This window comes from Podarcis gaigeae (genome assembly GCF_964106915.1).
Source record: "Podarcis gaigeae genome assembly, chromosome: 4".
Classification (NCBI taxonomy): domain Eukaryota; kingdom Metazoa; phylum Chordata; class Lepidosauria; order Squamata; family Lacertidae; genus Podarcis; species Podarcis gaigeae.
This window is the reverse complement of record NC_139677.1, coordinates 86,616,176-86,637,359: the sequence shown is the minus strand read 5'-3', so window position 1 is coordinate 86,637,359 and position 21,184 is coordinate 86,616,176. Positions and strand designations below refer to the sequence as shown.

Below are 21,184 nucleotides of genomic sequence, written 5' to 3'. Positions count from 1 at the left end.
GAATACACTCAGTATTTGATCAGGAAATTAGCTACAAGTCAGGTTCAATTACTGCTTTATCCCTCGTATATTTTTTGTGACAGCTCAAGTTTATTGTTCATCTTGTTGGGTCCCCCATATTGTCACAAAGTCATTAAAACTAATGACAGTACAAAGTTATGTGGATGACATTATGATGTCAAAATCTGACATGAACATGATATTGGAGCATGTCTCTGGGGACAACATTAGGATGTTGGGATAAGATAAAATAATATCACTACCATGCTGTTTTCCCATTCAGTTGTTACAGAAATGTGCAATGAACAAGAGCCATTTCCTAAGATAAGTTAACCATTGGATAAAAACTTAGGGATGAGAGATTGAAAGCACCAATATAAACCTTGACCTTGTTCCATTGTTTCTGTCTAGAAAACAAGCAACACAGCACTTGCCCACAGTGTATTGTTATTATGGTGCTAATTACTGGTGCTGAAGCATCAGGAATTATCTGGATCTTCTCTGAGATTTGCATAAAGTGCATCCTTCCAAGGGGAACCAGCTGCATACAGCAGGGCCTGGAATTTCACCCCTTAGCCATTATGGGAACAGAATTGTTTATTCAGACAGTTTTACTTGCGCCTGCACTCGAAGTGATTCCATTTTAAAAATGGTTGCTCGGCACTTCCATTCTGGATAGCAAGCAATTTAGGTAGAAGACAGGCCCTCCATTGTGTTTACAATAAAGGTAAAGGTAAAGGGACCCCTGACCATTAGGTCCAGTCGTGGCTGACTCTGGGGTTGCGACGCTCATCTCGCTTTATTGGCCGAGGGAGCCGGCGTACAGCTTCTGGGTCATGTGGCCAGCATGACGAAGCCACTTCTGGCAAACCAGAGCAGCACACGGAAATGCCGTATTTATCTACTTGCACTTTGACATGGTTTCCAACTGCTAGGTTGGCAGGAGCAGGGACCGAGCAACGGGAGCTCACCCCGTTGCGGGGATTCAAATCGCCGACCTTCTGATTGGCAAGTCCTAGGCTCTGTGGTTTAACCCACAGTGCCACCCGCATCCTGTGTTTACAGTACATGGCATCAAGTTCAATAGGCCAAGTATGGACACAGAGATGCAGGTGACCCTATGTGGGACTTGCAGCTGCTTCCTGCTAGCCTTGAAAATGTGGTGGAATGTAGATTGGCTGATGCAATTAAATCACCCATCTTCATTTGTGCATTTTTGGCTAACATGGTAAATAACATATAGGTGCTCCCAAAGCAAAAAAAGTGCTTCCTTTATAGTTAAGTTCTTCAATTCTGCAAGGTAGCTTTTTCCTTTTGCTTACTGTGGCCTGGTGCTTAACCAGGCCAAGCGAGGGGAGAGGGGGAGAGTTGAATTAGATAGTGATGTCCCTTTGTCAGTTTACGGCTGACGTTGGGTTGACACCAACATAACTGCTGCATGTAGTTTCAAACAAGCATCACACTTGCTATAGATGTGTGCTAACCATTAACCTTATGCCAACAAGAAGCTCTCACACAAAGGAATAAAGAAAGCTTGGTTTATTATATGAAATAGAAGTGGCAGAATAACTATCAATCTGTCGATCCATGCATGCTGCTTCAGACAGCGAAGTTACAATTTAAGCAGGTAGCAAATTCTACAATACAGAGACATCTTGATTAAAGAGTTAAAGATTCCCTAACTACTCTGAAAGTCTTACAGCCACGTGGGCATAAACTAGACAAGAAGGGTGGAGAAGCAGACTTGAACTTAAAGTGAAACAGAAGTGTGCTGAGTCCTACAGAGTGCTGTTCTGTTGGAGCGAGAAGAGCTAAGTAACCTTTGAATCTGTGAACTGAGTGATATCTACAATTTCCACAATTCCTTCCAGAATAGTGCAAAATAGTTAAAACTGGCTATCCTGTTTCCTTAGCAAAACGGTGAAAGTCTTGTGATGGTGAGCCATTATCTGGACCTAGGCATCCCTGTCTGCTGCCTGCCTTCAAATCACCTTACCATTCGGTGGGTGGAGATCTAACACACTTCCATTGTGCACGTCATAACTCCAGCAAAAGATGCTAAACCTCTCAGAAGTGTGTAAATGAACATACATGATTGCTGGCTGCACGCATGAGTCCATGGTACATGATTGCTGGCTGCACGCGTGAGTCCATGGTACAGCCTTGGAACAGTTATTAGCCATGCTGGCTACCTGAAACCTGTGTGTATAGAAATAGTATACCTCTGAATACCCAGATCACCCAGTGATCACTTCATGGCTGAGTGGGGCTTTAAGCATGGCTCTCCTATGTTCTAAACCAGCCTTCCTCAACCTGGTGTCCTTCATATGTTTTGGACTACCATTCCCATCATCCATGACCATTGGCTGGGACTGGTTGTGTACTCAAAAACATCTGGAGGATGTTGTAATCCAAAACATCTGGAGGAAACCAGGTTATGGAAAACTGCCCTAGGACAGACCCCACACTTGCTGTTTTATGAGTCACTCAGCTGGCTGCTGGTTGAAATGGCAAAGGCTCTTTTTATACAATATTTTTCACTCTTAAGATGCAAATGGATTGCTGCTGCATGTATTGTGGTATCTTAACCTCTGGTACATGGTTTCCTGATGTTTACTGCCTGCGACTTTTTCAGTCAGGGGTTGTTTGCAGCTCTGCTTCAGCTCTGCAAGGTGTGTTGGTTAGTTTTTGGTCTCACCATGTCTTTTCTTGTGCCTGGTTCTTCTTGATGACACTCTACTGCCCCTCACATGTTTCACATTCAGATGTCCTTCCTCCCAGAAGTATTAGTATTATTCATGGAGAACTGCTGAGACACAGTTAAAGATTAGACTGTTTGAGGTAGATTTGTGTGTAATTCCCTGGATACAAGTACACTTATCCTAATAATGTTTCTGGAATCTTTGTGAGGATTAAAAATAAGATCATGCAATGATAAGGAAGCTGTAAAACAAAAAGAAACAAGGTAGCTTTCAGTAGAGTTGGATGATCTGTAGAAAAACAGGTTGTAGCTTTCTTGGCGTGGGGGCACAGTGATGAGAAAAGCTCCACATACTGAATTTCTACCACTGTACCACTTTTGGAGCCCTGTACGCAAAAAGGAAATAAAATTCCAGAATGAGAGACATTGCAGGATAGCAGTCCAAACCAGTGAAGAAAGACTGCTAACTGGAAGTCACATTACTTATAGGTGACTAATTGTGGATTACAGGAATAGAATATGAAACTCTTCTGACTAAATTTATAGCAAGAGAAAGTAAGTAGCCCTTATTTCCAAGCCAAGATGTTTATGACAAGATCTCTTAATCAGTATGTATTATGTAGTATCCAGGCCCAGTTAAAGCATCAAGATATGATAACTAGTATTTTGCAGTTGAATTTAGGATTGGGGAGACCTGGCTAATTATAGCCATAATTAGCAATGAAGCTAACTAGGTGGTCTTGTCTGAGTCTCTCCCTCTCACACACATGATCTAGAGGTATCACAGGGTTCTTTTGAGAATAAAATGTGAGAACTCTGTACACCTTGGAAGAAGGTGGGATAGAAACCCAATAGATACATGAAAAAATCCTGTCAGCTTTTGAATTCTTTGCTGTTTACCTATCGTAGAATAAACTCTATGTTCAGTAGTGATCTTGAAGCTTAAGAGGTAGTTCCCTATTTTTCAGACTAGAGGAAGTACAGGATGTATGTCTAGCAATCTTGTATTTTTAAATAGGTGGATGATGAAGAAGAGGTCATAGCTCAGTGGAAGATCACATGGTTTGCAAGCATAATGTCTGAGATTAAATCACAAGTGTCTCCAGTTCAGAAGGAGATTTGATAACAGGGCTTGGAAAAACCTTGAAGAGTCCATGTATGTCAGCATAGACCAAGGTTTGTAGCCCTTTAGATGTTACTGGATCCCAACTCCCATCAGCTCCAGAAAGGATGGGCAGAAATGATGGGAGCTGTAGCTTAGCAACAGCTGGTTCCCCATCCCTAGAGTAGACAATACTGAGCTACATGGACACCGCATAAGGCAGCTTCGTATAGGTGAATGAATGGGCAAACCCTCACCTTCTGTTCACTTCCAGTCCAGTGGTGTTATAGTTATGCTACATCCAGATTCCTGGCAAAGCACATTAATTATGCTAAGGACAGCTAATTATGCTAAGGACAGCTAATATAGCTCTGCATAGCACCACCTTGAAGTGGGAGGGGGAATATGCCATATTCAGTAGCTGCCCAATTTATCAGGTTAAGATTTGGTTTGTTTGTTACGAAGCATTTCTGATGTTTAAACATGGCTGGCTGGGGGGGAGGCAGATTACAGTATATAGGACATGCTGATCGCTGGCAAGAGTTGACTGAAAGGAGTTAATTTGTAATTATGATCTGCATCATTTAATTGCCAGAGAGGGTTTTCTTTTAGCCAGGTTTGAAGTGGGCCTAATAGTGTTTGCTTTTACCACCTGGACATTTTTGTTCCCTGTTCAGCACCAGTGTTCGCCAACCGGCAATTTTAAAGTTGGATGCTTTTAAATTAATTAACGAAGGCACGTGTGTGTGTGTGTGTGTGTGTGTGTGTTCTCAGGCATTCAAAACATCTTTAAACTTTTTGTTGTTCTGGAGTAAAGAGGTGACAACGGTAATTGTTAATTTCATAGGTTTCCCTTAGCAGTAAAGTCTTACTTGAAAAGAAAACCTCCATGAGGAATTTCAGCGTCAGGATTGGTAAACAGGCCATGTATATGTAGATTTTTCCAATTTTCACCCTGTTTTCTCATTGCAGCTAATAGCTGTGTTGCTTCAGTAAAAGGGCTCAGGAAAGAAAGAGATAGCTAGATCAAAGAAAAAAGAAAGATGGAGTGACCAAAGGAATTCAGCACTTCTGCAACCTTACCTTTGTTTAATAAAAAAAAAAATACTGACATCACTGCAAGAAACATAATCACACTGCCACCAGGAACTAGCCAAAGATCCTTCCCTTGTATAACAAGTACCAATTAGAAAACCCACTAAAATCTATAAATGTTTTGATTTGCTCTTATAGCTATAATACTAGGCCTGTAATTAGTAGAGTATGGAAGAGGTGAGTTAGGCAGAATTAGCTTGCTGTGTAGGGTTAGCTGCTTAGAAAACTTGAGAGTCGAGGACGTTGATTAATGGGGCATTTGTTCTGCTGTTGTTTGTATTGTGTACATAACTTTTTAAAAAAGTGATATAATTTGCCAATAACAGGAAAGCTGTGCCTATTTAAATGTCCCTTTTTTGCAGGTTCACGAGTCCTACTCTCCTTTCCTATGCAGGGCTACAATTCTACGTGTGCTTAAATGGAAGTGTATCCAATTAAGCTCATTGGGGCTTACTCTGGAGTAAGCATGGCTAAGCCGGAGTCATACTGCTGCCTTTTTGATCGCTTGGTTAACGAAATGGGAAAGATCTGCTTAGAACTGCAGAGGCTTTGTGTTTTTCCTGTGTGTGCCTACAAACAGCACTAATCCATTATTCTAAGGGCAGCCAGTGTGATGCTGCAGAGAGAATCCGCACGCAAAGCAGCGTGGTTGCACTTACCCATTTTGCCTGATTGATTTGGTTTGGGATGTAAATTACCAGCTCTTTGGCCTCAGCCCTGATGCATTGTGGGTGCCTCTGTGTGCATTTTGTGTGCCTGTGCATGCTCCACTATTAACAAGGAGGCTGTTTGAGAATTAGAAATTAATATATGTAAATTAAGATCATAAAACATTTTAAAGAAAACATGAGCATTAAACAGGGTTTGAAATAAGAGGTAGCTTGAGGCCATGGCTGTAACTAACAGGCCATTTAAATAGTATTAGCATTAGGCCCAGCGGAGCAGTAGTAAAAGCACAGCTGCAATTGCAGTTCTGAATCTGAGCTAGCAGCCTCTGTGAAATTTTGCTCTCCCGATTGCAGCTGTGAGCTGTGCTAACTAATTCTGATCCTTTCCCCCTCCACCCACTGCAAATGCTGCCACAAAAAAATCTACTAGCCTTACGCAATGCCTGAGGCAGAATTTACGATATATATATATATATATATATATATATATATATATATATATTTGAAAAGCAGTCTTTACGGCAAAAATAATTTAAAGCATCTCTGAGCGTTATTACAAATGACATACTCCTACATTATTTACATCCAGGATGTTAAATCTCTTGCTTATTTAATCAATCCACCCCGTTTTTTTTATTTCTTTGCATTCTCAGGATTGATGGTGAAAGAAAAATAATGCAGAAATTACAGTTCTCTTTAACCACTGTTTCCCCCTAGAGCTCTGGGTTTATTCATGGGTTTGCGGGAAGAAAGCAGGTTACAAGTCACTAGTGACCATGGAGAAATCTGGTGCCCTCATTTCTTGCTTGTGGGCTTCCAATAGGCATTCAAGTTGACCACTGTGGGAAGCAGAACATCGGACTAGATAAGCCTTGGAACTGTCTTACGTCTTCCTTGCAGGAATGACTCTGGCTGGGCACCATTTCTGATTATTACAAGAGCAAAAAGAGGGGGGGGGAGGAAGGTACCTTTATGATAAATGGCACCGCCTTCCTCCCATCCTGCAATCTGTCTGAAATGTCCTCTAATTTCTCTCCTCCAATTTGGGGTAGAGAGTTCGCTCACCCTCATGAAAAAATCGGCTGAAACTTTCAGAACTCACTGTTTTCTGAATTTTCAGTATTCATCCATATTGCCTCTCATGAACATCTAAGGAATACCTTTAATGCTCCTGCCTAAGTACTCAAAGGGAGCTGTCACTTCTAAATGAATGAGTAGCATCTCGCAGCAGAGGGCAGCCCTTTTCAAATTGGTAATATTTGAGAGAGGTCACGGCAGTGCAGAAATCCCTCTCTATTTACTTCTTTGGTGTGCCAGGTTCTCTACGTGACACTGTCCCAGCATCTGCAGTTAATGACACTATCCTTCTTTCCATGACTATGTGACATCTTGGAGTAATGGATTTTATAATTAGAGACATCAGAAGTGATTTCTTTCCCCATTCATTCTTCCTTCCTTTTATAGGAAATGCCTGGTGCCTTTTGTCCAAATGTTCATATTTGAGAACCAAATGTGGTCAAGTAGATAGCAGATTTGGGAGTACTAAAATCCATGCCAAACTTCTGAGCATCGGAATTTCCCCAGCAGACTCCTTAAAGATGAACCTACGCTCAGCCAAAAGCCTTATCGAGCAAAGATTAGCAGACATTGAAAATCAACACAACCTCTCCAGGGGTGGGGGTGTCTGCTCCCCCAGGTATCATGGAATAACCCCACCACTTGGCCTTCCATCATATATGTCATCTCTTTCATCTGTACCACACCGACTTGCATTTATTCGTGCAAGGTTCAATGTTTTTCCATCGAACCTGCTGAGCCACAGATTTTCCAAGGGTTTGGTGTCTCCGCTATGCGAGTGTGACGGGAAAACAGTTGAATCTCTTCCACATATAATGTTCAACTGTCCCTTACATAGCATAGCCAGGACTAAATTCCTGGGTCCTGCTTTACTGCGCTTGGTTGGCAGGCCTGTTGAGTCACATGCCGCACTGCTTTTGCAGGATACAGATCCTTCTGTAACTCTGCAGGTGGCAAGATTCCTGAATGCGGTTATCTCACACACAAAAACCACCAAAAAACAACATCAACAACAAAAACTAATCGGACAGTTATGATGAGAGTGCATGACGGATCTCGTCTCCAGTTCTCCTTTTTCTGTGAACCGTCCCTTGGATCTTTCCGGGCCCCAAGCTGTTATTTGTCACTGCTCAATGACCCACCCTTGCATCGTGGTGTTCCCCTTCTGTTGTTAGATGTATTGGTTTTTATGTTTCTGTGCTTTTAGGTTTGTACACATTTTATGGGCTAATAGCCGTAAATAAATAAATTTGAAATTTGAAATTTGGGAGTACTGTGTACCATTAATTTACTGGTGTCACACACGTTTGTCTCCCAATCCATTTTATCCTCACAACAACCCTATACGGTAGGATAATATGAGACTCCACAACTGGCCCAGGGTCATCTAATGAGGTTCATGGCTGGGTGGTGAGTTGAACCCTGGACTCTCAGGTAATAATCCAACACCTAACCAATAAACAACACTGGCCTCCTGAAAAGAAACTCTCGTTTAAACCTTGCTTCATCTCCATCTGCAAGATAGGATGAATGAAAATGTTAGACGTATGATTAGATGTAAACTTCCCAATAGAACATCTACTTGGCCTAATGTTGGATCTAAGAGAGTCTGTGTACTGGTCCAGTAAATGCTTCCGCTGCGCAACCAGCAACAGTTCTCTTTGCAGAGTATTAATTAAGTCCAGTGCAGAGATTCTTGTTGCAGTACAAGCTTCAGAGTCTCAGCAGCAAAGAAATAACGACACAGGGAAGCCTGTCTTTCCAAAGACAGGTTTATTGCAGACAGATAACAGAAACACCTCCAGAGCTTTCAGACATTTTTGCTTCATGCCCCACAGGCAGAGAAAACAAACACTCTTTATATACTGAGCAACTTAACAACTTAACGAGCTTGACTACTTAAAGTCACATGACATTGCTAACTTGCCAGCGTCTTAGGTTTCACACCCTAACACCCCCTCTCTCTGGCAATACAAAAACAAAATTACTTCAAACCCATTTATTCACAAAAGTTTTCATGTCGCTGAAACCCAAGCGGTTTTGTAAAACCATCAGCTTGATTTTCATGACTGGGACAGTAATTTAATTTAACAATTCCTGCTTTTACCGTTTGACAAACATTTTGAAAGCGGATATCCAAATGTTTTGTACGACCTTTAAACTGCCCATTTTGTGCTAACTTAAGACACGGTTGATTATCACCCCATACAGTGATTGGAGTGATGGTATTTTCATACATCTCTTGTGCCAAGCATTTGTAAAATTCTAGATCTCTACATAACTCAGATAAGGCACAGAACTCAGCTTCTGTTGACGACAAAGCAATCAGGTTCTGTTTCTTGGATCTCCACCCAATCAGAGAGTTACCAAATTTTATTACACAGCCAGACACTGATTTTCTATCCTTTAAATTTGCCCAATCACTATCTGTCCAACAAGTAATCTGTGCTTGTCCTTCATAAGATAATTCAAGGCAAGAATCTTTGGTGTATTGTAAATATCTTAACACTCTTTGAATTCCTTTCCATGCATTTACACTAGGTCTTGAGGCTTCTCTGCTGAGTAAGTTAACAGCATAAGCAATATCTGGTCTACTCCATTGCGAAAGATGAAGTAAGCTTCCCAGAGCTGACTGAAAGATTTCAGCACGCTTGAATTCAGCACTATCCTTGAACTCATTGTCTTTTACAAAACCCATTTCCATTGGTGTTCTAACACCTGCACACTCTGTCATGCCAAACTTTTTCAACATTTGCAATATCTTGCCTTTTTGATTCAGTAGAAAACTGCCATTTTTGGTCCTATCTATCTGAACACCAAGATAGACCTTTACATCACCAAGATTCTTAACTTTGAAGTGTTTATTTAACTCTTTGGCTAGTTTTTTTACTTGTTCTTGTGTCTTTGAAGTATAAATCAGGTCATCTACATAAACAAGCAAAGATTCTTGAGCATCTCCTGAACCTCTGAAATATAAGCAATTGTCAGCCTTGCTCCTGCTAAAACCAATGCCTACCAAAACGTCATTCAAACACTCATTCCAATTATGAGCAGATTGCTTGAGTCCATAAATAAATTTATGTAGTTTCCATACCTGATTTGATTTACCAACTTTCAACCCTGGCGGTAGCTCCATATAGAGCTCTTCAGCCAAGTCTGAATGAAGATAAGCTGTAGAGACATCAAATTGATTCACTTTGAACCCTTTCTGAGCAGCAACTGCTAATAGTGCCCGTAGGGTTTCACTCCTTGAAGTGGGTGCATAGACTTCGGAATAATGTAACCCCTCTCTTTGCGTAAAACCTCGAGCTACAAGCCTTGCTTTGTACTCTGGTTTCCCCATCACTGTTGTCTTTATCCTGTACACCCACCTACAACTTACTGCCTTGGTACCTTCTGGCAGTTTGGTGATGGAAAACACACCCAGTTCTTTCATAGAATTCAACTCTTTTTGCATGGCCTCACGCCACCTACTGGCCTCCTCCTGGGGTAATTGCTCAACCTCCTCAAAACTTTCAGGTTCGCAATTTGCCAAACCAGCCCAAACACTAATAGCTTGGTACCTTTCAGGAGGTATACCTTTGTTGGCACGCTTGGAACGCCTTAACAGTTCCTGTGATGTTCCTTCAGTTTCCCCCTCTGACCCAGAATCACTAGTGGTCACCTGTTTGTCACTAGTAGTTGAAGAACTTTCTGATTCTGACTTTACACTCTCTTGCTGTACAGGTGAACTTTTAGAGCTAGAAGATTCTGACTTTACACGTCTCTCTTGCTGTACAGGTGAATGAGAAGAGCTAGAAGATTCTGACTTTACAGACTTGGGTGAACTAAACGATTTCTCACCCTTGTCCTCAGACTCAAATTCCTCAGCCTGTTCTGGAACTAATACCTGCCCTGGGGCCTGAGTTTCATTGTTACTGTTCACCACGTCAAATAGTATGTCAGGATTTCCATGAATTTTATTCCAACCATCCTGTTCACAAAATTCTGCACTTCTGCTGATTGTGATTTTCGTTTGATTGCCTTCTACATTCACAAATCTCCAACCTTTTGTGTTTGCTTGATAACCACAGAAAAACATTTCTTTAGATCTAGGATCACCTTTCCTACGTTGTGCCCTAGGCACCAGCACATAAGCACGACATCCAAAAACTCTTAGATGATCAATTTTTGGTTTTTTCCCAAATAGCATGAAGTAAGGGGTGTTGCCTACTGTGCTATTGTACACTCTGTTAAAAGTATAATTCGCATACAGTGCAGCCTCAGCCCAAAACTGCTGTGGAAGTCCAGAATCAAACAGCAAAGCAGCAATGGCTTCCTGTAATGTTCGAAATTTTCTTTCAGCAACTGCATTCTCCTGTGGTGAATAGGGATTGGTAAGTCTATGAACTATACCTTTCCTTTTTAACCACGTCTCCAGCGTGTGGTTCACATATTTCCCACCACGATCTGATTGTATTTTACGCACCCTGGTGTCAAATTTACATTCGACTTCTTCAATCCAATCCATCAGGATGGAAGCTGCTTGCGATTTTTCTTTCAGAAAGAAAACCCAACTAGCCCTTGAAAAATCATCCACCAAAATTTGCATAAATCTCGCACCTCCAAGCGATTTGACTGGCATAGGGCCACACACGTCTGTGTGCACAAGTTCAAAGGGTTTCTTGCTTACTCTGTCAGATCTAGGATAGTTACATGTCTTAACCTTAGCATGTTTACAAGCACAACAATCCAGAAAATTTGGACAGGGTTTAATGTTACACTCCTCAGCTAAATCTGGCATCTTGCTTACATACTTAAAGCATATATGAGCTAACCTTCTGTGTAGTAGATGTGCACAACCTGTATGAGGAGCCTTATTTACACACTTAGCTTGCGCTTCACCTGTTGAACATCTACCTGCTGCTAACTGCTCTTCATCCAAAACAAAAAGCCCATCCTCACAGGGAATTTTAACTAGCTCCTTCCCCTGTTTCGAAATGGTGCACACATCATTTTCAAACTCAACCTTAAAACCACTTTTTACCAGGCATGACACACTCAAAAGTCCATTCTTCATTCCTGGAAGAACAAAAACAGGAAGGTTAGTTTGCAAACAATTAACATAAATTGTGCCTTTAAGGCTCATTTCTCGTTTACTATTGTCTGCTATAGTCACAGTTTTTGCAACTGGCAATGTCTTGCAGTTCTTCAAGCTGCCACTAGATGTCGCTGGAACTAAACTGTGACTGGCTCCACTGTCAATTATCCACTTCAAGGTTTGTTGGCTCCTTTTAGGACTCTGTTGTGCTGCCATTGCAGATAGTCCCTTATCAGCACCTGCTCCCCCTCTGGATCATTGATTCTTGTAGCTCTCACTTCGTCTTCCCCTGTAGCTCTGGAAACTGACCTTGGACTTTTGAAATTCCTGTTGCTTTTCAGGACACTTTGCTATCAAATGAAACCTGCTGCCACATCGAAAACATGACTTGCTGGCCATAGCAGACACTTGAAAACCCTTAAAACCCACTAGTGTTATCTGTCCATCGCTTAAGTTTTCCAGATATTTCGTAAGACTTTCCCAATCTTTTACAAACCTCTGGTCTTTTATATATCTGATTTTCCCTGTCATCTTATCCATCTCCACATAATCTAGTAATTTTGATCTCCAATCCTCAATTGTCGGCAAACCCTCTAATTTCCAATTTTTAGCTAACAGGACCCTTGCTGCCGTTGTTGCGTACTGAAACAGCTTGTAATCTTTCCTTTTTATCTCCCTTCCTACCAATCCCAGCAGGAATGCCTCGGGTTTTTTAACAAAAGTATAGCTTAAAATTTTCTTCATTTCATTATACACACTCTCCCAGAACCCTTTAACCTTTTGGCATTCCCACCACATATGGTAGAAGGTCCCCTCTCTTTCCTTGCACTTCCAGCATTTATTACAGGATCTGTACATTCTGGCTAATTTAACGGGAGTCATATACCAACGGTAGAACATTTTCATTAGATTCTCCTTAAGTGTCACACAAGCCGTAAACTTAAGATGTTGTTTCCATAGTTTTTCCCATTCTTCGAAGTAGATGTTACGGCCAAAGTCTTTGGCCCAGTATGTCATTACCGACTTGACTTCCTCATCAATTAGATTCCAGTCCAGTAACTGATTGTACATTTTAGACAAAGTTTTTATATTATTTTCCAGGATCTCAATTTGGAATCTAGAGTTTTTATCAGCATATCCTTTATCTTTGATATCTTTCCTAAACATGTCATTTATCTGGAAGTAGTGTAGCCAATCATAAACTTGGTTCTTGACCTGCTCGTACGGCCTCATTTTCCACTTTCCTTCCTCTTTCATGACCAGTTGTTCATATGTGGCCCAATTGGCCCTCATATTGGTCTTTTTAACGGACATAACCTCTAATGGTGACAGCCAGTGGGGTGTTTTTGGTTCTAGCACGTCTTTATACCTTTCCCATACCTCAATCAGTGGGCCCCTAAATATGTGATTTCCAAATTCCTTATGCGTTCTCCTCCGCCCATGCCACAAGTAGGCGTGCCACCCAAATCGATTGTCGTGGCCCTCTAAGTCCAACACTTCTCTGTCCTCCAGATTGATCCATGTCTTTACCCAGCATAGGCATGATGCCTCGTAATATAATTTCAGATCCGGCAGGGCGAAGCCTCCCCTTTCCTTCACATCCGTCAACAATTTAATTTTATTCTGGGCTTCTTCCCCTGCCAGATGAATTTTGAGATCTCCCTATGCCAGACTTTAAATATCCTTGTACCTTTGATCACTGGGATATTTTGGAAGAGAAATAATATTCTTGGAAGTACGGACATTTTAATTGTGGCTATTCTACCCCAAAATGACAATCTGAGCCTGCCCCACGTTTCTATATCTTTCTTAATTCCTTTCCATACTATTTCATAATTATTTTTAAATAAATCTATATTTTTTGGCGTTACCCATACTCCTAGATATTTCACCCTCTTAGTCACCTCTAATTCCGTTTCTCTTTGTAGTTCTTCAACTTTGTCCTTGTGCATATTCTTAACTATCATTTTTGTTTTCCTTTTATTAAGTTTGAAGCCCGATACTTTTCCAAATTGGTCAAATTCTTCAAGTACCTCTTTTGTTGAGTCTAATGGATCTTCCATTGTTACAACCAGATCGTCAGCGAAAGCTTTAATTTTATATTCGTTCTGACCGACCCTTACTCCTTTTATTTTTTTGTTGTCTCTTATGGAATTAAGTAAGACCTCTAATACCATTACAAACAGTAATGGGGACAGTGGGCATCCCTGTCTTGTTCCTTTTGTTACTATTATTTCTGCAGTCTCTACATTGTTTATTATGAGTCTTGCCCTTTGTTCTGTGTAGATTGCTTTTACCCCGTTGTAAAATTCAGTGCCCACTTCCATATGTTCCAATTGTTTCAGCAGGAAATCCCATATTACATTATCAAACGCTTTCTCGGCGTCCACGAATAACAACAAACCTTGCTTATCGCACCTGTCTGTTAAGTATTCTATGATGTTTATTATGTTTCTTATGTTGTCTTTCATTTGCCTACCCGGCAAAAAGCCGGCTTGGTCTTTGTGTATACTTTCTACCAGAATGTCTTTTAATCTCTTTGCTAGGATTCCCGCAAAAATCTTGTAGTCTATATTTAACAGGGAAATCGGTCTATAGTTTTTGATCTGCTGTAAATCTGAGTCTTGTTTAGGAATTAATGTGATCAATGCCTCCTTCCACGACTCTGGTAATTCTCTTTCTTTGAGGATGTTATTCATTACTTCTTGCAATGGGGTCAGCAGAACTGGTTCCATCTCCTTATAGTATCTGCCGGTAAACCCATCCGGGCCTGGGGCTTTCCCATTTTTTAAGTTCTTAATTGTTGCTTTGATTTCTTCTATCTCAATTAGAGCGTTCAGCTTCTCTTTTTCTACTGTGGAAATCTTATTGATGTTCTTAGCTTTTAAATATCTATCTATTTTCCTCATGTTATTCCTTTCTGTGTTTTTGAAGAGTCCTCTGTAAAAGTCCAAAAAGGCCTTCCTTATTTCATTGGGCTTATTTATCTCTTCTCCTTCTACCTCAATTTTGTTTATTGTATTCTGCTCCTTCCTTTTTTTTATTTGCCAAGCCAATAGCTTCCCTGATTTATTAGCATATTCGAAGTTCCTTTGTCTTAATTTTTTAACTTTCCATTCTATCTCTCTATTTATCAACATCGCGTACTGGGATTGTAAAACTTTAATGTTCTCTTTTATTTTCTTATTTTTGGGATTTTTAGTTAATTTCTGTTCATTCTCTAATATTTGTTGTAAAAATTCTTTTTTCCCTTTTTCTCTCTTTTTATTCTTGATTGCATTATGTTGGATAAAGAAGCCCCGCATCACCGCCTTGCCTGCATCCCACACCACCTTTGGTTTTGTACCATTACCTAAATTATCTTCAAAATATTCTTTTAACCTGTTTTGAGCTTTCTCTATTATCTCTTGGTCGTCCAGTAAATAATCTTTCATTTTCCATCTATTTAATCTTCTTTCCAGCCCCTTCAATTCCATTTTTACTGGGTTGTGGTCGGAGATTGTTTTAGCCTGTATCTCCACCCTTGCGGCTCTTGGGATTAATTCTGCCGAGATCCATATCTGGTCTAATCTTGAAAATGAGTCATTGGGTTCTGAATGATAAGTGTGTTGTTTTTCCAAGGGGTATTTAAATCTCCAAATATCCACTAGATTGCAGTTCTGGACCAAAGAGAAAAAGGTTCTAGGTAGCTTTCCTTCTGTACTTTTCGTGTCCCTTTGTCTGTCCAACTCTAACGACACCACGCTGTTCATGTCTACCAAAAGTATAATTTTCTGATCAGCGTAGTCAGATAACTTTCCTTCTAGCCTCCTAAAGAACTCTGACTTGTTAACATTCGGCGCATATATCCCCACTACTATTACCTTTTCTCCTTGCCAATTAATTTGTACTGCTGCTATCCTTCCTTCTTCATCTTTAAATAATTGTTTCGCTTCGATTTGTTTATTAATATAGATGACCACCCCCCTTTTTTTACTCCGATCTGACGATACAAATTCATTCCCCAGTCTTTGGTTAGTCAAGACTCTTTTATGTTTCCTCGCTATGTGCGTCTCCTGCAGGCAAATAATATCTAGGCCTTCTTTCTTTAGGATATGCTCAATTTTATTCCTCCTGCCCCTATTGTTCATCCCATTAACATTCCAGCTGTAAATTTTTAACGCCATATTGATTTCCTAAAGAGAAAGATAGAAAGAAAGATAGAAAACGGCTACTATTTCCCTTTAGACTCCTTCCTCTGCCCCCCCTCCTCTCCCCCTCCTCCTCCCCCGGCCCTCCCTCCTCCTCCTCTGGGTTTTCCCCTCCTTCTGCCTCCTCTCCTTTGTCTTCTTCTTTTTGTGGTTTTAGTTCTTTATATTTTCTTAAAAATTTGCTTGATTCTTCTGGATTTGTCAATTTTTGCCTCTTGCTCCTATATGTGAAGGAAATTCCTTCAGGGAACTCCCACTTGAATTCAATATTATTTCTTTTCAGTATCTGTACCAGTTCTTTGTAGGGGTCCCTACGTTTTAGAAGCCTAACTGGGATGTCTTTGAAATTAATTATGTAATTTCCCCCAATGTTTAACCTTTTCTCTCTATTTTTTTGGAGAATCCTGTTCCTCATTTCCCTTTCTTTAAATGTAACTAGACAGTCTCCAACAAATTTTTTATTCCTTACTGATTTGACTTTCAATCTGAAAGCCGATTGGACTGTCTTCTCAACCTCTTCTATTGGGGTCTCTAACCATAGGGCTAGTTCTGTTATTAATTTCTCTTTTATGTTTTCGCCTTGCACTTCGGGTATGGCTCTCAACCTAAGATTGGCCTCCCTCTGTCTTAATTCATTCAAAGCAATCCAGTCTTTCATGTCCTCTTGGCTTTTGTTCAGTTCCAGTATCTCAGCTTTTAACTTATCTTCCTCACGTTTTACATCTCTCACTTCCGATCTTGTCTTTTTCAGACCTTCCTCCACTGCCTGCGTCCTCCTAAAAACCTCTTTCAATTGACTCTTCAATTCATTTACTGTTACATCTATCTTCTTGTCCACTTCCCCAATTCTGTGTTCTACTTGTTCTAACTTGTGCTCTACATTTTTCTCACTCTGTTTTATCTCCGCAAACATTCTAAGGATCTCTGCTCTAAAGTCCCCCTCTTGTTTAGATCCCTTTCTTTCCACTGGTGTTCCCCCTTCAGGTCTTTTCCCAGTGTTTGACATTCTCTCTTTCTTTTTTGCGATACCCAATGCCCGATACTCAATATATCAGAGTGTTTGATTGCTTACACTTAAAACCAATTCTAATTTGACCTTAATTTAGACCCGGCCCACAGTCTTTTAACAGTCCTTAAGTTGCACACGATGATCCACTTACTTCTTTTCAGCGTATTGTAACTTTGGGGATATCAAAAAAAGGCCGTAGAAACCATGAAGACTTAGAGTTCAGAAGTTCAAGGGTTCAAGGGTTCGTGTAAAGGCAGTGGGGGGTATATTCTCAGTTAACTCAAAAAGCGTTTTGGAAGGTTTTTTAACAGGCAGGAGGTGGGGATTTGCAACTTCGAAGCCCCCTCGATTCCACCTGGAGTAAGCTGGAGAGCGGGAAAAAGAGGGGAGAGGGAAAGAGAGGGGGAGAATGCGGGGAAAGGGGGGGTACGAAACAATGAAAGTAGGGAGAAAAGAGAAGAGAGAGAGTAGAAAACAAAACAGAACAGAATCCCAGACGTGATAATCACTCTGTCCACTAGATGGCTCTCTCCGTCGCTGTTCAGCTTTGAGGTAGACTCTCTACGCAGCAAGCCGAAGGGCCCCACAGCACAGGATTAAAGATTACTTTCGGTCGCCAGACCGTCATCAAAATTCACAAATCACAAATCAGTACAGCCCGCACCCGGGCACCAACAGATGGATGAAGACACAGCCGCAAATTTTAAACCAGGTTAGTCCGTACTGTTAGAAAAGATAGTCTTTTTGCTTTAGTCATTACCGCATTTTGCTCCAGTTAATGGCGTCGGCGCTTCTCTTCCGCTTTTCCACTGAAAACAGCACAATAGGAGGGAGCGTTCTCCGGCGCCCCCTTCACTCTATCAGATGGTTCCAATTTTATAACTTCACTTTCTGTCCCCTGTATTAGGCACCTCTGCTTAAGAGGTATCTGATGCTTTAATAGGAGAATCTTTCAGGGGAACAAAGTGGACACTAGTAGTAACTTTCTCTTTTCCTCGCTCTGGAGTCTCTCTGCGTTTTCGCTGATTCCTGATAAAGGCTGAACCCCGGAAAAAAAAAACTTCTCTCCTTTTTTACCGGGTTTCTCTATTCCAGTGTTACTGCTCCTTCAAGCTTAGTTCACTCCCCGGTTTCTATGCTTGGAAGCGGGGCGCTAGTCTTCTGCGAGGACTGGGCTGTCCAATACTGGGGAGGGAGGAAATGGCTGCCCAGGACCTGCTGCTCAACGTCACTGTACTCTTCGCCTTTTGAGGGTTACCTGACAGCGAAGTGAGCCGCGTCCGGTCTCTGCTGGCCCCCTGTACCTCCGGACACCCTCCGGACGTATTTCTGGGGTGCTTACGCCCTTCTGCACCCCCTTTTCCCCCCCCTTGTCGGACAGGGATCGCGCTCTCCGCCGAATCCCTTCTCGCTCGGAAGACGCGCTCCACCGGAAGTCCCTACAGCTCTGCCTGCTGGTTCCCCCACGCTCTATGGTGGCTCTATGATGAATTCGCCTAAGAGCTTCCCAAATTTCAAATGCAGACCTTAAATTTTCCACATGAGGTAATTGGGAATCGTCTATCGATACCATCAACATGCATCTAGCTTTAGTGTCCATTTTATCATGTTCCCTGTTCTGAGCATGTGCAGCAGCCTCTTGCTCTGCTGTGGCATCTGCTGCAACAGCCACAAACGGCTTTTGCCTCTGGACATAGTCAGCCCACACTTCTTTGGCTTCCAACCAGACTTGAGCCCTCTTAGACCACTGCACGTAATTAGCAGAGTTCAACTTTGTAAAGGGAACCTGGAAATTTTCCACTGCCATTCTTGGGATCTGCTGCTACTCCCTCTGTGTGCCCTTGCTTCTCTTTCCCCTTGGGATTTGTTTTACTCACTTTTCAGACGCCTCCAGCCTCCTCTGAAGCCTTTTAAACTTTTTTCCCTCTGTCTCTTCACTAGCAACCTACCACCGTCCTCTGTTTTTATTAACAAAACAAAAACAGAACGGGAGGTCAAGCTAGCCTTTTGCAGCTAATGAAGCTGTAAATCTTCACTTACGCAGCTCTCTCAACTTTCTGCAGCCTCTCAGTTCCTTTAAGAGCTGGATTTACGACCAAGCCGGTCTTCTCTCATCCGAAAGCTGCTTTCACTTTCTCTGCACACAATACAACTGTAGAAACGTAGAAGGAGCCATAACCTAAGAAAGTCTGTGTACTGGTCCAGTAAATGCTTCCGCTGCGCAACCAGCAACAGTTCTCTTTGCAGAGTATTAATTAAGTCCAGTGCAGAGATTCTTGTTGCAGTACAAGCTTCAGAGTCTCAGCAGCAAAGAAATAACACAGGGAAGCCTGTCTTTCCAAAGACAGGTTTATTGCAGACAGATAACAGAAACACCTCCAGAGCTTTCAGACATTTTTGCTTCACGCCCCGCAGGCAGAGAAAACAAACACTCTTTATATACTGAGCAACTTAACAACTTAACGAGCTTGACTACTTAAAGTCACATGACATTGCTAACTTGCCAGCGTCTTAGGTTTCACACCCTAACAGGATCAACTTGCATTTGTTGTTTTAGACAGCCTTAAGATCAAACAACTGAGCACTGGATAGCTCAGTTGGTTGGGTAAAAGGTAAAGGAACCCCTTACCATTAGGTCCAGTTATGGCCGACTCTGGGGTTGCGGTGCTCATCTCGCTTTATTGGCCGGCGTACAGCTTCCAGGTCATGTGGCCAGCATGACTAAGCCGCTTCTGGCGAACCAGAGCAGTGCACAGAAACGTCGTTTACCTTCCCACTGGAGCAGTATCTATTTATCTACTTGCACTTTGATGTGCTTTTGAACTGCTAGGTTGGCAGGAGCTGGGACTGAGCAACGGAGCTCATACCATCACGGGAATTCGAACCACTGACCTTCTGTTTGGCAAGTCGGTTAGAGCATAATGCTAATGACACCAAGGCCATTAGCCCACATGGGACAGCTGCAAGGGGTTGGACTGGATTATCCTTGGGGTCCCTTCCAACTCTATGATTCTATGGCTACTAGTGGAAAGGAAACAGTACACAGTGGTAGGAGATGGTACTGTATTAACTTGAAAGTGATTGGGAAATTTTGAAAACTTGAGGAAAAGAAAGAAGCACAACACAGGCATTCATAAACCTTGGACTTCTCACCTCTCTCATGCAGCAATTCCCACGATATCTGTTTGATATGATGAGTCTACAGTAAGTGGAGTCTACAGGTCTTAAGATTGCCTTCGCTGTGATTGTATCATTGCCTTGGGAAAATAGACAAGGTATAAAATGCCAGAACAATGCAATTGAAATGGCCTGCTGCAGGAACTGAATCTACAGGCAAGCTGGATCATAGTTAAAGCTAGTGGCAGAAAGCAAAAAAAGCTGGTCTAATGAAGGAGGCGGGGTTTTTACAAAAGGATGGGGAAATAAAAAGCAGTAAAATGGTGTAAAAGGAAACTAAATGCTAAAGGAAAGGCTGTAGCTCACTGGTAATGTTTTTGCTCTGCACATGTTGTTGTTGTTTAGTCGTTTACTCGTGTCCGACTCTTCGTGACCCCATGGACCAGAGCACGCCAGGCACTCCTGTCTTCCACTGCCTCCCACAGTTTGGTCAAACTCATGTTGGTAACACTGTCTAACCATCTCGTCCTCTGTCGTCCCCTTCTCCTTGTGCCCTCATTCTTTCCCAGCATCAGGGTCTTTTCCAGGAAGTCTTCTCTTCTCATGAGGTGGCCAAAGTATTGGAGCCTCAGCTTCATGATCTGTCCTTCCAGTGAGCACTCAGGGCTGATTTCCTTCAGAATGGATAGGTTTGATCTTCTTGCAGTCCATGGGACTCTCAAGAGTCTCCTCCAGCACCATAATTCAAAAGCATCAATTCTTCGGCGATCAGCTTTGTTTATGGTCCAGCTCTCACTTCCATACATCACTACTGGGAAAACCATAGCTTTTACTATACGGACCTTTGTTGGCAAGGTGATGCCTCTACTTTGTAAGATGCTGTCTAGGTTTGTCATTGTGATTTGCACGTAGAAGGTTGCAAGTTCAATTCCAGACAACTCTAGGTAGGGCTGGGGAAGACTCTGAAGCCCCGAAGAACTGCAGCCAGTCATTGTAGATAGTACTTAGCTAGACTGACTAATAATCTTGACTTGGTATAAGGGGTTGTCTCCAACTACTTAATATTCAGAGTTCGACCCATTGCAATGAATGTACTTAAGTTAGTCATTTTATTTCAGTGCATTTACTTTGGGTATGAGTTGGAT

At 41.8% G+C, this 21,184-nt stretch overlaps 1 protein-coding gene and 1 long non-coding RNA gene across 10 annotated transcripts in view; one reads left to right on the top strand and one right to left on the bottom strand.

Moving 5' to 3' along the window:
• The window catches only part of GRIA4 (glutamate ionotropic receptor AMPA type subunit 4), a 232,997-nt gene that overhangs the window by 75,754 nt on the left and 136,059 nt on the right, over positions 1–21,184 (top strand). The window lies entirely within an intron of this gene.
• On the bottom strand, positions 1,565–20,157 carry LOC310843951. Of its 2 annotated transcripts, none has more exons than XR_014563817.1 (3): positions 20,076–20,157; positions 2,171–2,943; positions 1,565–2,136 (listed from the first exon to the last, which is right to left on the bottom strand). It is a non-coding gene; the product is annotated as an uncharacterized lncRNA (long non-coding RNA). The 2 variants fall into 2 exon arrangements; XR_014563818.1 differs by lacking the exon at positions 20,076–20,157 and adding an exon at positions 4,676–4,820.